The 16,873-nt window shown below is 37.1% G+C and overlaps 1 pseudogene; it reads right to left on the bottom strand.

Moving 5' to 3' along the window:
- The window catches only part of LOC129890488 (phenylacetaldehyde synthase-like), a 16,047-nt pseudogene extending 653 nt beyond the window's left edge, over positions 1-15,394 (bottom strand).
- Between the last annotated feature and the right edge of the window lie 1,479 nt (positions 15,395-16,873).

The raw sequence follows: 16,873 nt of genomic DNA, 5'->3' as shown, positions 1-16,873 counted from the left end.
AAATAATAGCGGGAAATCAACCATAGCACTTAACAGGTGATAACCAACAAGATCAAGATCAAGTTGCAATACAATGAACAGTTACATAACCAATCAACAATATTAAGATCACACATGAGTACTTAGGTCTCCACATCATGCTCTTTTGGGAAATGAGTTATTTGAGATTAGGTAGTATTAAGTCATACCGTGTCAGAATGTGACACCCGATCCAATAATATCTGTCGGCACGTGACACCCGATCCAATGTACCGTGTCAGAACGTGACACCCGATCCAAATATACTGTGTCAGAATGTGACACTCGATCCAAATATAATTAATTTATCATTCTTTATTATTATATTCTACTTCATTAACAATATTTTATCTAGCCTTCTTTATTCAGGCACCATTTTTGACAGGGAAAGTTCAAGATTATGGATTTCACGATCTCAAAATTTTAGACCAATCACAACAACATATCAACCATCCAAACTACAATAATTAAATGCATAGTGAATTTCACACATTACTCAATGCTTATCAATCACTATTAAGAGCCTATCTATGATATAGAATAAAATCATAATCTACCTCAACCGAAGAATCGAATCCAAGCAAGCTAATTCACTAATGTCTTTCCTTTCTTCGATGCCTCAAAACGTTTTCAATCTATCAAATATATAATATTCATAAGTACACGAGTCCATAAACACTCATATCACTATATATCTAGCCTAGACTCAATAACCTATCCAAAGCTATAATCAAATTCCTAAATTTTGATACTAACTAATATCTCAAGTCTCATATTCCTAATTCTTAAGCATGGCTTAAGTCTCAATTCCTCCAATATTATAAATTTAATGATATTTATATAATACAATACACCTAATATTTAATTATCTATCTCAATATATCAAACATGAATTATAATGTAATAATAAGAATAATTAAAGGCGAAACAGTGGCGGGCATGTAACACCCCCCAAATATTTTCCCTAAGATTTAAACCCTCTTATGTACGTGTAGGATCGAACTCGAGTATTGTGGAGTATATACACATGATTTAGTATTAATTACTAAGTATTTGAAGTGTGTTAGATGTGTTTAGGGGTCATAAGGGATCTCTAACACCAAGTCGAGTCCAAAGATGTCACAACCCAAAATGGGTCATGAATGACACCCACACTTAACCTTCTATGTGGGAGAACCAACGATGTGAACTCCAACTTATAAAGTATAACAACAACGCGGAAGCTCAAACTTATAAAGTAAGAATTAACAATCCACAAGAGTTTACTACATATCGTTCCCCAAAATCTGAAAGTCACACATTAAGGACATCTAAATTTTAAATCTAAGTCTGGAAATATCAAACACTAGAATAAACAAATAACAAAATGTGTCCGAAAACTAAAGACACCATGCCATAACCGAGAAATTCCATCACGAGCTAGAAGGATAGCTCACCCTAAAATCCTCTGAATTGGAGACTGACTAGAGCTGAGGTCGAGTCGAAGCCGATGGAAGACTCGCTGCACTCCACAAAATAAAACAAAGAAAGATATACGTAGGGGTCAGTACAGGGCAACATGTACTGAGTAGGTATCATCGGCCGACTCAAAATAGGAATCAATATGCAATAAATAATAGCGGGAAATCAACCATAGCACTTAATAGGTGGCAACCAACAAGATCAAGTGACAACACAATGAACAATTTCATAACCAATCAACAATATCAAGATCACATCTGAGGACTCAAGCCTTCACATCACACTCTTTTGGATAATGAGTTATTGGAGATTGGGTAGTATTAAGTCATGTTAATTTATTTTCCTTTAATATTACCGTGCCGGAACGTGACACCCGATCCAAATATACCATGTTGGAACGTGACACCCGATCCAAATATATCATGTCGGAATATGACACCCGATCCAAATATATCGTGTCGGAACGTGACACCCGATCCAAATATATCGTGTCGGAATGTGACACCCGATCTAAATATATTTAATTTATCATTCTTCATGATTACATTCCACTTCATTAACAATATTTTATCAAACCTTCTTTATTCAAGGCATCATTTTTGATAGGGCAAGTCCAAGATTATGGATTTCATGGCCTCGGGATTTTAGACCAATAACAATAACATATCAACCATCCAAACCACAACAATTAAATGCATAGTAAACTTCACATATATTACTCCATGAATATCAATCAGTATTAAGAGTCTATCTGTGATGTAGAATAAAACCATAACCTACCTCAATCGAAGAACCGAAATCAAGCAAGCTAATTCTCCAATGCTTTTGCTTTCCTCAATGCCTCAAAATGTTTTCAATCAATCAAATATATAATATTCATAAGTACATGAGTCTGTAGACACCCATATTACTATATGTTTAGCCTAGACCCGCACCTATTATTTAATTATCTATCTCAATATACCAAAACTTAAATCATAATGTGACAATAATAAGAATATAAGCTAAATTACGATCCTCTCACAAAAACCACAATCCAATAACCTCAAAATCCTACTCCCTATATCCTTATATCAATTATATTCATTACCTACTCATAAAATTTGTCATATATAATTGTCCCTTAAAAACAAAAATGGACACATTGAAGTTCACGTGTATAACAACTTTCAAATTCAAAAATAATAATCCTTTTTGCTTCTTTCTGTTCAATGTCAAGATGGCATTATATATTGTCACTAAATTTTCCCCACTCTTCTCACCATGCTATACTAACAATCAGACCATATATATATATATATATATATATATATATATATATATATATATATATATATATATAAAAAGAATTACACGAATTCTTACCTGAAGCACACAAAACAAAAGTTCTCTGGCCACGCCGCAGAGTTCCGTTTTCCTTTTTCTTTTCTTTTCTAATTTTTTTATGTACTACAATTCATAAACCCTATTATTTTATTTTAATAATTGGTATAGAGCATTAAATAAATTATCACTTTAGCCCATTAATTAAATAGGTTATCTAAATTTACCCCTTAACTAAATAAGCACAGCTATTAATTAGTCCAAAGTACCCATTAAAAATTTACGGGGTGAGTCTTTTATGAAATAAAAAACCATAATATACAAAACGACCTAAAGGGTCGTTACAACAGATACCAATTTACCTACCGTTCATCCTTGAATGGTCAAAAGAAGAGTGAGGATAGAAAATGGTACCTGACTCGACGAACAAATATGGATATTTTTCACGCATGTCAGCCTCAATCTCTCAAGTGGACTCCTCAACCGGACGATTCTTCCATTGAACCTTCACAGATGCAATCTCTCTTGACCTCAACTTGCGGACCTCCCTATCAAGAATAGCTACAGGCTCCTCCTCATAAGACAAATTCTCATCAAGCAAGACCGAATCCTAGTGAATAATATAGTTCCCATCTCCATGATATTTCTTTAGCATAGACACATGAAACACTGGGTGCACTCCAGATAAACCTGGAGGTATAGACAATTCATAGGCCACCTCTCCAACACGCTTAAGAACTTCAAACGGCCCAATATACCTCGGACTGAGCTTACCTCGCTTACCGAATCTCACCACACCCTTCACGGGTGAAACCTTCAACAATACTTGCTCTCCTTCCATAAACTCCATGTCCCTGACCTTTCGGTCTGCATACTCCTTCTGCCTGCTCTGAGCTGCTAGAAGCTTCTCCTGAATAAATTTCACCTTCTCTAGTGATTCCCTCAAAAGATCAGTTCCCCAAGGTCTTACCTCAAACGCGTCAAACCAACCAATAGAAGACCTACATCTCCTCCCATACAATGCCTCAAACGGAGCCATATCAATACTCGAGTGATAGCTATTATTATATGAAAACTCTGCCAGGGGTAGATACTGATCCCAATGACCACCAAAATCTATCACGCATGCTCGAAGCATATCCTCTAGCACTTGAATTGTCCTCTCAGACTGCCCATCGATCAGAGGGTGAAATGCAGTACTAAGATCCAATCTAGTACCTAACTCGGCATGCAAGGTTCTCCAAAAGTTAGAAGTGAATTGCGTACCTCTATCTGATATGATAGAAACCGGAACTCCATGTAATCGAACAATCTCGCAAATATAGAGTTTGGCTAACTTCTCGGCATCATAAGTCACCTTGACTGGAACGAAGTGAGCAGACTTAGTTAACCTATCAACAATCACCCATATCGAATCAAACTTACCCAATGTCTTTGGAAGGCCGACCACAAAATCCATTGCAATCCTTTCCCACTTCCATTCAGGAATGGGCATTCTTTGAAGTGTCCCTCCAGGCCTTTGGTGTTCATATTTTACTTGCTGACAATTTGGACAATGGGCAACAAAATCAGCAATGTCACGCTTCATTCTGCTCCACCAATAATGCTGTCTCAGATCGCGATACATCTTGGTTGCACCAGGATGTATAGAGTACCTCAAACTATGAGCCTCTACAAGAATAGTTTGGATCAAAGTATCAATACGGGGCACACATACCCGCCCTTTAATCCTCAAGACGCCTTCCTCATCGATCACAACCTCTTTGGCCTCTCCCTGCAAGACCATATCACGAACCCGGCTCAGCTTCTCATCATCAAACTGCTTTTCTTTAATCTTGTCAAGGAAAGAAGATTTTGCCTCCACACAGGCCAAAAATCCTCCTTTCTCCATTACTTCTAGCCTCATAAAGTCATTAGCCAGAGTTTGAACCTCTTTAGCCAATGGGCGTTGGGAAACCTGCAAATGAGCTAAACTTGCCATACTCCCTGCTTTTCTGCTCAAGGCATCGGCCACTACATTAGCTTTTCCGGGGTGATAAAGAATAGTGATATCATAGTCCTTTAACAATTCCATCCACCTCCTTTGCCTCAAATTCAAGTCTCTTTGAGTGAACACATATTGTAAGCTGCGATGATCTGTATACACTTCACACTTCACCCCATATAGATAATGTCTCCACTATTTTAATGCAAATACAACCGCAGCTAACTCCAAATCATGAGTGGGGTAATTACGCTCATGCACCTTTAATTGCCTTGAAGCATAGGAAAATACCTTCTTTTCTTGCATTAGCACTGCACCTAAACCAGAATATGATGCATCACAATAAACAATGAAATTCTTACCTTCTACTGCCAGGGCAAGAATCGGTGCAGTAGTCAATAAGGTCTTGAGTTTCAGAAAACTCTCTTCACAATCATCCGACCACACAAATGGAACTTTCTGCTTGGTCAGATTAGTCAGTTGGGAAGTAATAGAAGCAAATCCCTTGACGAACCGGTGGTAGTAGCTAGCCAAACCAATAAAGCTCCTTACCTCTAAGACATTAGTGGGCCTTGCCCAACTCTTCACTGCTTCAATCTTCTGGGGATCCACCATCACTCCATCTTTTGAAACCACGTGCCCTAAGAAAGACACTGAATCAAGCCAGAACTCACACTTGGAGAATTTGGCATATAGCCTTTTCTCCCTTAACAATCCTAGAACAGTCCTCAAATGCTCTTCATGTTCTTCTTTGATCTTTGAGTAGATCAATATATCATCAATAAAGACAATAACAAAGAGATCCAAATATGGCTTAAGGACTCCATTCATCAGACTCATAAAAGCAACAGGCATTTGTAAGCCCAAAAGACATTACTAAGAATTCATAGTGACCATACCTAGTTCGAAAAGCCGTCTTTGGTATATCTGTCGCCAGTATTTTCAGTTGATGGTAACCAGACCTCAAATCAATTTTTGAGAAAACACAAGCACCCTCCAACTGATCGAATAAGTCATCAATACGAGGGAGGGGATACCTATTTTTAATAGTCACCTTGTTCAGCTGCCTGTAGTCTATGCACATACGAAGGCTACCATCCTTCTTCTTCACAAATAAGACTGGAGTACCCCAAGGAGAGGCACTCGGTCTAATGAAACCTTTACCCAATAACTCTTGAAGTTGGGCTTTCAACTCCCTCAACTCAGCCGAGGCCATTCTATAAGTTGGAATGGAAATAGGGCGAGTGTCGGGCTCTAAGTCGATACAAAAATCTATATCTCTATCAGGTGGCATACCAGGTAAGTCTGCGGGGAAAACATCCATAAACTCACGAACTATAGAGATAGACTCAATCGTCGGTACTTCAGAATTATCATCCATAAGATGTGCTAGAAAGGCTAAACAACCCTTACTCACCAACCTCTTAGCACGAAGAAAAGAGATAATCTGAATTGGGGTGGGAATATAGTCACCCTCCCACACCAACTGATCCATCCCAGGCTTGACTAAGGTCACAGTCTTAGCATTGCAATCTAAGATAGCAAAATTTGGAGAGAGCCAAGTCATACCCAAGATTACATCAAAGTCAACCATCTCTAGAATAATCAAATCTACATAAGTTCTGCTCCCCACAAAAGTCACAAGATAAGACCTATACACTTTCTCAACTAGCACAGACTCACCAACAGGTGTAGAAACACGAATAGGCATGTCAAGTAAGTCACAATGTAAATCAAGTCCATCAGCAAATACGGAAGATACATAAGAAAATGTGGATCCAGGATCAAACAATACGAAAGCCAAGCTATCGTAGACCAGAAGAGTACCTATGATAACAGCATTGGATGCCTCTGCCTCTGACCTCCCAGGGAAAGCATAATAATGGGTTCTGTCACCTGTCTGACTATTTCCCTTGCCGGGCTGTACTCCAGTAGTTCCAACCTACCCGCCACCCCGGACGGACTGGCGACCACCACGACCTTGGCCAGCACGTCCTCCAGAATGACAGCCCCTACCATAACCATTGCCTCCACCTCTAACTACTGGACTCTATAACCCTGATCATGCCAAGCCTGACTCTGCCTTGGACAATATTTTATGATATGTCCAGGCTTACCACATCTGTAACAAGTCTTAGGGTCAAGAGTGGGTCTTTGTGAAGACGAAGAAGACTGAAGATAACCCCCAAAGTTAGAAAAAGGCTGACTAGTCTTTAACGGACCTCCATCTGAAACCTGCAATGAAGACTGAATAGGACGGGTCGAATAATCTCCAGAACTTTGCCCTCTGGAGTAAGAACCACTAAACTCACCTCTTTTACGAAGCTTCTTAAATGTTGTCTCTTTAGTGAAGTTATCTGGCTTCACCCCCCTACCTCTATCACAAAATCAACCACTTCCTGAAAGGATTTTGCTGAAGCAGCAACCTGTAAAGCTGGAATTCGCAAATCTGACCTCAATCCCTTCACAAAGCGGCGAATTCGCTCCTCTGGACTAAAGCAAAGTTGAGTAGCATATCTGGCTAAGGCACGAAACTTGGCCTCATAAGCGGCAACAGACATCCTCCCCTGCTCTATATTCAGGAACTCATCTCTTCTCCTGTCCCTCAAGGTCCGGGGAATATACTTCTCCATAAAACAGTCAGAAAAGGTTACCCAGGTCATAGGTGGTGCCTCTGCTGGTCGGTACTCTACGTGAGACCGCCACCACATTTTGGCATCTCCTTGAAACTGGTATGTCACAAACTCAACACCAAATTGCTCTATTATATCCATTTTATGAAGCAGCTCATGACAATCAACAAGGAAATCATAGGCATCCTCAGATTCAGTACCCCTGAAGACTGGGGGTTTCAATTTCAAGAACTTAACAAAGAGATCATGTTGGTCACTTGTCATTACCGGCCCTGTAGTCAATTTAGGAAACATGCTTGTCCCCAAGGACGCAGTCATGCGGGGAGCCATAATAGATGCATGCTGAACTCCTGGAATATGAGGTGCTAGGGGAGCTTGTCCCTGATCGGATAACCCACTAAGATAGGTGAGAACCTGGTGGATCATCTCTGGAGTAGGCTGGGGTGGTGCTTCCCTCTCATGAACCTGCTCCTCCTCCACCTCAACATCATCTCTAACTACCTCTTCAGCCAGTTGAGGGGTCGTTGCTCTTTCCCTAGCTGGCCCAGCTGTTTGGACCCTGCCTTTGGTGGGCTTTCTTCCGCGACCTCTACCACGGCCTCTCGTTGCTACTCTTCCTCTGCCTACAGCCCCAACGGCTGGCTCAGGTGCTCTTGTTGCTCTAGTTCTAACCATCTGCGAAAGTAAAGTGAAGAAGGTCAGATACCAATTTGTATCACCTAGATACCAATTGGATTCAAGTAATAGCATGAAAAAAAGAAAGAATGGAGTTTTCCTAAAGTCCTGTAGCCTCTTGAAGAAAAGTAAAGGCGTCCCTGTACCGTTCCGCAAGACTCTACTAGACCTGTCCTTGTGTGATGAGATCAATGAACCTAAAGCTCTTATACCAAGTTTGTCATGACCCAAAATGGGTCATGAATGACACCCACACTTAACCTTCTATGTGGGAGAACCAACGATGTGAACTCCAACTTATAAAGTATAACAACAATGTGGAAGCTCAAACTTATAAAGTAAGAATTAACAATCCACAAGAGTTTACTACATATCGTTCCCCAAAATCTGAAAGTCATCACATTAAGGACATCTAAATTTTAAATCTAAGTCTGGAAATATCAAATACCAGAATAAATAAATAACAAAATGTGTCTGAAAACTAAAGACACCATGCCATAACCGAGAAATTCCATTACGAGCTAGAAGGATAGCTCACCCTAAAATCCTCTGAATTGGAGACTGACTAGAGCTGAGGTCGAGTCGAAGCCGATGAAAGACTCGATGCACTCCACAAAATAAAACAAAGAAAGATATACGTAGGGGTCAGTACAGGGCAACATGTACTGAGTAGGTATCATCGGTCGACTCAAAATAGGAATCAATATGCAATAAATAATAGCGGGAAATCAACCATAGCACTTAACAGGTGGCAACCAACAAGATCAAGTGACAACACAATGAACAATTTCATAACCAATCAACAATATCAAGATCACATCTGAGGACTCAAGCCTTCACATCACACTCTTTTGGATAATGAGTTATTGGAGATTGGGTAGTATTAAGTCATGTTAATTTATTTTCCTTTAATATTACCATGCCGAAACGTGACACCCGATCCAAATATATCATGTCGGAATATGACACCCGATCCAAATATATCGTGTCGGAACGTGACACCCGATCCAAATATATCGTGTCGGAACGTGACACCCGATCTAAATATATTTAATTTATCATTCTTCATGATTACATTCCACTTCATTAACAATATTTTATCAAACCTTCTTTATTCAAGGCATCATTTTTGATAGGGCAAGTCCAAGATTATGGATTTCATGGCCTCGGGATTTTAGACCAATAACAATAACATATCAACCATCCAAACCACAACAATTAAATGCATAGTAAACTTCACATATATTACTCCATGAATATCAATCACTATTAACAGTCTATCTGTGATGTAGAATAAAACCATAACCTACCTCAATCGAAGAACCGAAATCAAGCAAGCTAATTCTCCAATGCTTTTGCTTTCCTCAATGCCTCAAAATGTTTTCAATCTATCAAATATATAATATTCATAAGTACATGAGTTTGTAGACACCCATATTACTATATGTTTAGCCTAGACCCGCACCTATTATTTAATTATCTATCTCAATATACCAAAACTTAAATCATAATGTGACAATAATAAGAATATAAGCTAAATTACGATCCTCTCACAAAAACCACAATCCAATAACCTCAAAATCCTACTCCCTATATCCTTATATCAATTATATTCATTACCTACTCATAAAATTTATCATATATAATTGTCCCTTAAAAACAAAAATGGACACATTGAAGTTCACGTGTACAGCAGCTTTCAAATTCAAAAATAATAATCCTTTTTGCTTCTTTCTGTTCAATGTCAAGATGACATTATATATTGTCACTAAATTTTCCCCACTCTTCTCACCATGCTATACTAAAAATCAGACCATATATATATATATAAAAAGAATTACACGAATTCTTACCTGAAGCACACAAAAAAAAGTTCTCTGGCCACGCCGCAGAGTTCCGTTTTCCTTTTTCTTTTCTTTTCTAATTTTTTTATGTACTACAATTCATAAACCCTATTATTTTATTTTAATAATTGGTATAGAGCATTAAATAAATTATCACTTTATCCCATTAATTAAATAGGTTATCTAAATTTACCCCTTAACTAAATAAACACGGTTATTAATTAGTCCAAAGTACCCATTAAAAATTTACGGGGTGAGTCTTTTATGAAATAAAAAGCCATAATATACAAAACGACCTAAAGGGTCGTTACAAAAGAACTCCAATCGATTAAGTTTTCGGATGATTTAGTATAAGGGTAAACTTCAAACGACCATACCTCCTAGAATATAATGAACTGGGTGAACCACGACCTACCAAATTAAAGGTCTTTGAGTCTTATTTACAACGCCACCAAGATTGCAATTTTTGGAGTTCGGAGTCAAAAGTTATGGCCATTTTACTACAGACTAGTACTGCAGGAATTTCAGGCCTGAGCGAAATTTAGGCTTGGCGCTCCAGTGGCGCCCGGTGCCACTTTAGCGCCAGAACATGGCCTCAGTAGTTTGGTCCTTGGCGCAACGCACCACTATTAGATGTACAGGGTTTTAAGCCTATTTTGGCTTGGCGCTGCAGTGGCGTATCGCACCACTATAGCGCCAGCAAGATTTTTGCCCAGTTTTCCAAATTTTTGAAGAGGGGCAACTTGGACTTTTTCCTAATTATATATACACCATCCTTGGAAGTTTTTGGACCATTTTTCAGTCCTCTCTCTCTCTCTAAAAAGCCCTAGAGATTTCTCTCTCTTCTTCTTCATCTTCTTCTCCAAATCCATCTCCAACAAAGGGAGCCTTCAAGAGTTTCAAGGATTCAAGCCTCCCATTAAAGGCCTAACATCAAGGTTTCTTCAAAGTATTCACAAGGTATGTAAGGCTAACCTAAAATATGGATTGAGTTCTTTCATATGCCCATGTGTGTGTTGAATAGGAGTTGTGAAAGATTTGAACCTTCTAGGAAGGTTTTCTTGAAATTTTTCCTAAACCCTAGGATATCTTTATATACTAGAAATAGATGGATGATTTCATGACTTGATTCTTAAATAGTCAACTTTCATATAATTGACTACAAATGTATTTTGTATATAGATTTATAGGTATTGACGGTATTCTTGAGTTGAGTTTTGTTAGGAGTATGGATTCATGTTTTATTCACATGAACCCAAGATGAGATTTCTTTGTCATAATTGTCTTGAGGTCGAGATGAATGGTTTTGTGTTTATATGTATTGATTGGAATGAAAAGAATAAATTGGATAGTTAAGAATGTTCTTTTGCTTCTATAAATTGGACATAGGACTAAAATGAAGATTTGTGGAGTAGACGTTTGATATTGATGTGATGATGATATTTGACAATGAGGTGATGATAATAATTTATAATGATGTTTTAATGATAGTGTGAGTGATGATGTGAATGATTGATGTTTTGATGATGGTGTGAATGGTGATTATTTAATATATGTAGAATGATTGATGAAGAGATTATGTTGATGAGTAGGTTGTGTAATGAAATGGATTGGAGTCTAATGTGATTATGTGATATGTGATTTACCTAATTTGATGTGGTTGGAGTCTTATGAACATTTTGAAAATAAATGATTTTGGAAATATTTTTTTGCATAAACTTTTTATACACTATTCTGAGTTTAAAGAGTAATTATTTTCATCTATGATTTAAAAAGAGTTTAAGCATGAGTTGAGTTTGAGAAGTCTTTTAATTATTTTTGAACACGAGTATTTTGAGTATAAGTGATTTGAGTATTTTTACTTTAAAATGTCGATTTTTGAGATTGAGTTGAGATTTTATAAATTTTAAAGAGAAGAGATTGATGATTCGAGATGAGTCGATTTGAAAAGAGTCCAATGAGTCTAAATGAGTTGATTTGAAAGAGTCCAATGAGACTAAATAAGTATTTTGAGTATTTTACTCACTTGATAGATATGAGCATATTGAGTCTTGGGAGGAGTATCGAGCACCGAATTGGGTAAGAGTATAGTCCATACTCGAACCAATAAACTACGTCGCCAAATGTAGGAGGGGATTGAACCGTTAAAGTCGGATGTTTCCCATTTTATTGTCCTGACATTATAGGACTTGGTTGGATTGGATCCATGATTGGTTGATTCGTTCATACCTTGGCAAGGTATGAACGGACGCGGCAACATCGTCGGCTTGTTGTACTATTACTCGCTCATATGGTGATGGTTGTCGGTTAGAGAAACTCCCAATTGAATAGATTGTGCTTGATATGACTGGTTTGATTGTGATTGTAGAGGATTGAGTTGAATTGTAAAACATTGAATAATTTAATTTGCATATTTATTAAGTTGAGTCCTTTGAGGTGATTGTTGAGTTAATTGTATATGATCAGATTAGATTAGATGAATTGTAATTGAATAGTGTATGATTGGAGTGGATTGGGTTAGATGATATGTTGATTGGGTTGAATGGAAGTATATATGATTGGGTCGGACCGTATATGACCGGATTGAACCAATTGTATACGGTTGGATTGAATCAGATGATATATGATTTGATTGAACTGTATTATGTATGATTGGATTGGACTATATGGTATATGATTGGTCTTTGTCAAAAAAGAATGTATTCTTACTTTAGACTTATGACGCCTTATTTGAGTCTCTCTTATCTTTCTGGATTGAGATATTTGGACCGATGTTATTCTTCTTTGAGGTATGTTTCATTCTGTCATATTACATACTCGTACATTCCACGTACTGACGTCAATTTGGACCTGCATCATTTCATGATGCAGAGATAGGTTTAAGAGATCGTCAATAGGAGCACCATTGAGGATCTATACACACTCAGCGTATTGGTGAGTCCTTCCCTACATTCGGAGGACACCGCTTATGTAATCTTGCATCGAGTTAGCCCTTCCCATTTTTATTTAAAGTAGTTATGAACATGTCATTGGCACCAATTAGATAGTAGTGATAGAGGCTTCATAGACTAGATAGTGATAGGTCGATTGAGTATTTCTTTCCTAGAATTATTCTTGTCAAACTATTTTTTTGAAAAATATTTTAGTTGATCTGTTGACCCATGACCTTTATTCTTTGAGTTGGATGGGTGATTTGAGTTGCCCGCTAAATTATTCTTTATTTTTAAACTTTCCGCTGAATGAATGAATGAACGGATGTGTGATCAAGCTATGTGGTTCGCTTGGGAGTCAGAAATGATTCCTGAGTGCCGGTCACGTCTAGGGTACCCTCTCGGGGCGTGACAGGGCATATGCAAATACATTGCAGAATGTTATATGTAACAATTCCATACTCTTCTCAATCATATGCTAATCATTACCTAATTATTACTTGTCCATGAAAGCTTTGTCCAAAGTCTCAAAATTGTGATATAGCAGGTGCCATTTTGCAATTGATCAGTAAATATTATGTCCCTTTCACAACTCAAACACTATATATAATAATAGTAATAATATGACCTTTGGTTCAATCTTACCTGATCGATTTGCAGCTTTTGTTACTTGTGATGCGGTAGTTTCCTTCACTGTTAGCGATGGAAGCCGCGTTTATTTATCCTCTAACATGGAACAAATGGTATAGGGTATTAAATAAATTATCAATTTAGCCCACCAACTAAATTAAATATCTAAAGTTATCCTTCAACTAAATAATTGTACCTACCAAATAGTCCAAACTACCCATAATTTTTTTTAACAGGATGAGTCTTTTATGAAATAAAAATCTCTAGTAATCAAAACGAGCTAATGGTTCGTTACATTAATAGACTCTAAAAGCTCCATGTTGAACTTGTTCACCTCGTCTTCATCGACAATTTTAACCTTGTTTTGCAATGCTAATGGTGAAACCCTAAAACACACCACAGAGAAATTTCTAGGGGCCACAATTTCAAATCTTTCGTCAATGGATACAAGTCGTTCAAAATCTGTAGCCATTTTGACATGGCTTCTTATGAAATTTCTGAGATTGTCAATCCCATAGATTCGTAACACAAGCCATAACTTTAACGCTCTGAACCTACGACTTAAAGTAAGTTGCCAGTCTTTGTAATCAACCACTTGTTCAGTGTCAGTGGCTTTGTTTCTTAAGCATTCAGGCTTTGTTGACAAGGCATTTGTAAGAGCACTTGGAACTTTCACCCAAAGGCAACAACAATCCAAGTTGGAGAATAACCATTTGTGAGCATTAAAGCTGAAAAAATGTAACATTTCAACAACGTACGTAACATCAAGAAAATACTGAAATTATTATAACTTTTTAATTACATAATAATGATAGCATTACCTGAAAGAATTTGCATTTTCAATACCATCAAGAAAATGTTGAAATTCCGGGCAAATGCATGCACTTCCTGCATAGGCTGCATCGACATGTACCCAAATTCCATATTCTTTAGCAATTTCACAAAGTGGCTTCAATGGATCAACAACAGTTGTTGAAGTAGTTCCAATAATTGCACACATAAATAAGGGTATGAATCCATCTTTTATATCTTCTTGAATTGTTCTACCTAGTGATTTTGGGCATAGAGCAAATTCAGTATCCTTTGTTGTTGGAATAACTCGAAAATTTTCAAGTCTAATCCCAGAAATCTTGACAGCCTTTTCCAAAGAAAAATGAGTTTGATCAGATGCATACACTACCAGCTTGTCAATGTTCTCTCTTCCAACTTATTCTAACATTCGCTCTTTTGCAGCAACAATAGTGCACAATATAACCTCACAAGTTGTACCTGGTAAAATATATAGTAAACTTAAATATTGGTCGATCATTTATCTTCTGAGTCATATAAATTGGGACAGATCAGAGAATATTTTCAAAAGGTGGTAATTTTAATTCCAACAATACTACTATACGTACCTTGTGTAACACCTCCGCCATCATGACCACCAGAGAAAGGTATGTCTTGGGAAGATTTATCATTTTCCCAATGACAATGCTGTCTAGCTCAGTAGCAGCTGGTGATGCTATCCAACTAAAACCAACTACACTAAGACCAGCACTTAACAATTCACCTACAATCCCAGCAGTACTTGAACTACAAGGGAAGTAAGCAAAGAAATTTGGACTTTGCCAATGTGTCAACCCTGGAAAAATATCCTTTTGGACATCTTGGAGTATTTTCTCAATTGATTCAGGTTGATTTGGCGCAGAATCTGGTAATTGTTTTCTTAAGATAACCAGGTTCAACTTGACTACGAACAGGATACTTTTCGATATTGTGAAAGTAGTCAGCTAGGAAATCAACCATCATATGGACTTGCCTTCTAAGCTCCTCAGGGTCAAGAAGAGTACTTGTATTATTGCCTGAGAATTGAACATCAAGTTCAAGTTCTGAATTGATTTTAATAGTATCCATGGATATATAATATGAGAAATGTAGAATATAATTGGGAACTTAAACTTGGAATGATTCAGAAAAAAATAATATGGCCCGACCACTGAATTGGGAGCGTACAACAGACCCTTGTGGTCGGGCCCTTCTCCGGACCCTGGGCATAGCGGGAGCTTAAGTGCACCGGCCTTCCCTTTTTTATATATGCAAGGTTGGCATGCATAACTCCAAAGATAACTAATAAATGTTTATGAGCCCACTCTATCTTCACCTAATGAAATTTGTGATGGATGAGTGATCAGGTTGGTTGATTTACTTCATAGGTTTAGACAACAACACTTGATTTCAAGATTACACTACTAAAAAGGGGTGAAAAAACGACCAACAGAAAAGCGACGTATAATGGGACACCGTCCGTCGCTTTTATTTTGTATTTATTTATTTTCTATTTTATATTTTAAAATAGCGACGCACAGTGACTCAATGTCCGTCGCTTTTTTGGCAAATTTGTGCGCGCAAAATATTTTTAATTAATAATTAATTATTTAATATAAACGGCGACGCCATCCGTCGCCCCTATTAAAAATAATTATTTTAAATTTTAAAGAAGCAACGGGGTCCTACGATTTTTAATTTTTTTATAAAGTTTTATTTGATTATTTATAAATTTTACTTTTTTAAAAAAAATAGCGACGAACTGTGTCGCTTAGTCCGTCGTTTTTTGGTCAAAATTTGGTCAATTTTTTTAAAATGGAGTGACGGACTTTGCGACCATGTCTGTTGCCCCCAACTTAATATCAGTCACAGATTATTCTATTTTTCTCACTTTTCATCTCTCTCCTCTCTCTCTCTCTCTATCTCTCTTTATATATATATATATATATATATATATATATATATATATATATATATATATATATATATATATATATATATCTTCGATCCCCTCCCCCATACCCCAACCCCGATGCCCACCCCCACCCCCACTGCAGCCCGCCAGTGCTCCGCGGCCGTCTTCCCTCCCCCTATCTCAGGTTCTCCGTCCGTCCCTCTGCCTCCCTTCTCTTTTTCTCCCTCGTTAAACTTAGTTATTAGGGTTTAATTTTTTTTGTAAATGGTGAAAATTTTGAATTGTTAGTTAGTTTATTTTATTTATGTTGTTGAATATATGTTGTTAACATAGCTAATTTGTAACATTGATTGTAATTAGTGAACAAAAATTTATAGTTTTGATTTTAGGGTTATACTTTGAATTGGAGTATTTTGAATTAGTTTGTGATTTGGGTTTTTTTTAGTTGAAATTGAAGTTTTTTTTTGAAGTTACAATGTTATTAACATTGTTAGTTTGTATATTTAATTGTGAATTAGTGAATGAAGATTTTTGGGTTTTAGTTGAATTAGATTGTAAATTTGGGTATTTTTTTAGTTTGAATGGAAGTGTCGTTGAAGTTAAAAGTTAGATTTAAGAAGTAATTATAGAAGTCAATTATAAGTTAGAAACTT

This window comes from Solanum dulcamara, chromosome 5 (genome assembly GCF_947179165.1).
Source record: "Solanum dulcamara chromosome 5, daSolDulc1.2, whole genome shotgun sequence".
Lineage (NCBI taxonomy): Eukaryota > Viridiplantae > Streptophyta > Magnoliopsida > Solanales > Solanaceae > Solanum > Solanum dulcamara.
This window is presented reverse-complemented; position numbering and strand designations above follow the sequence as displayed.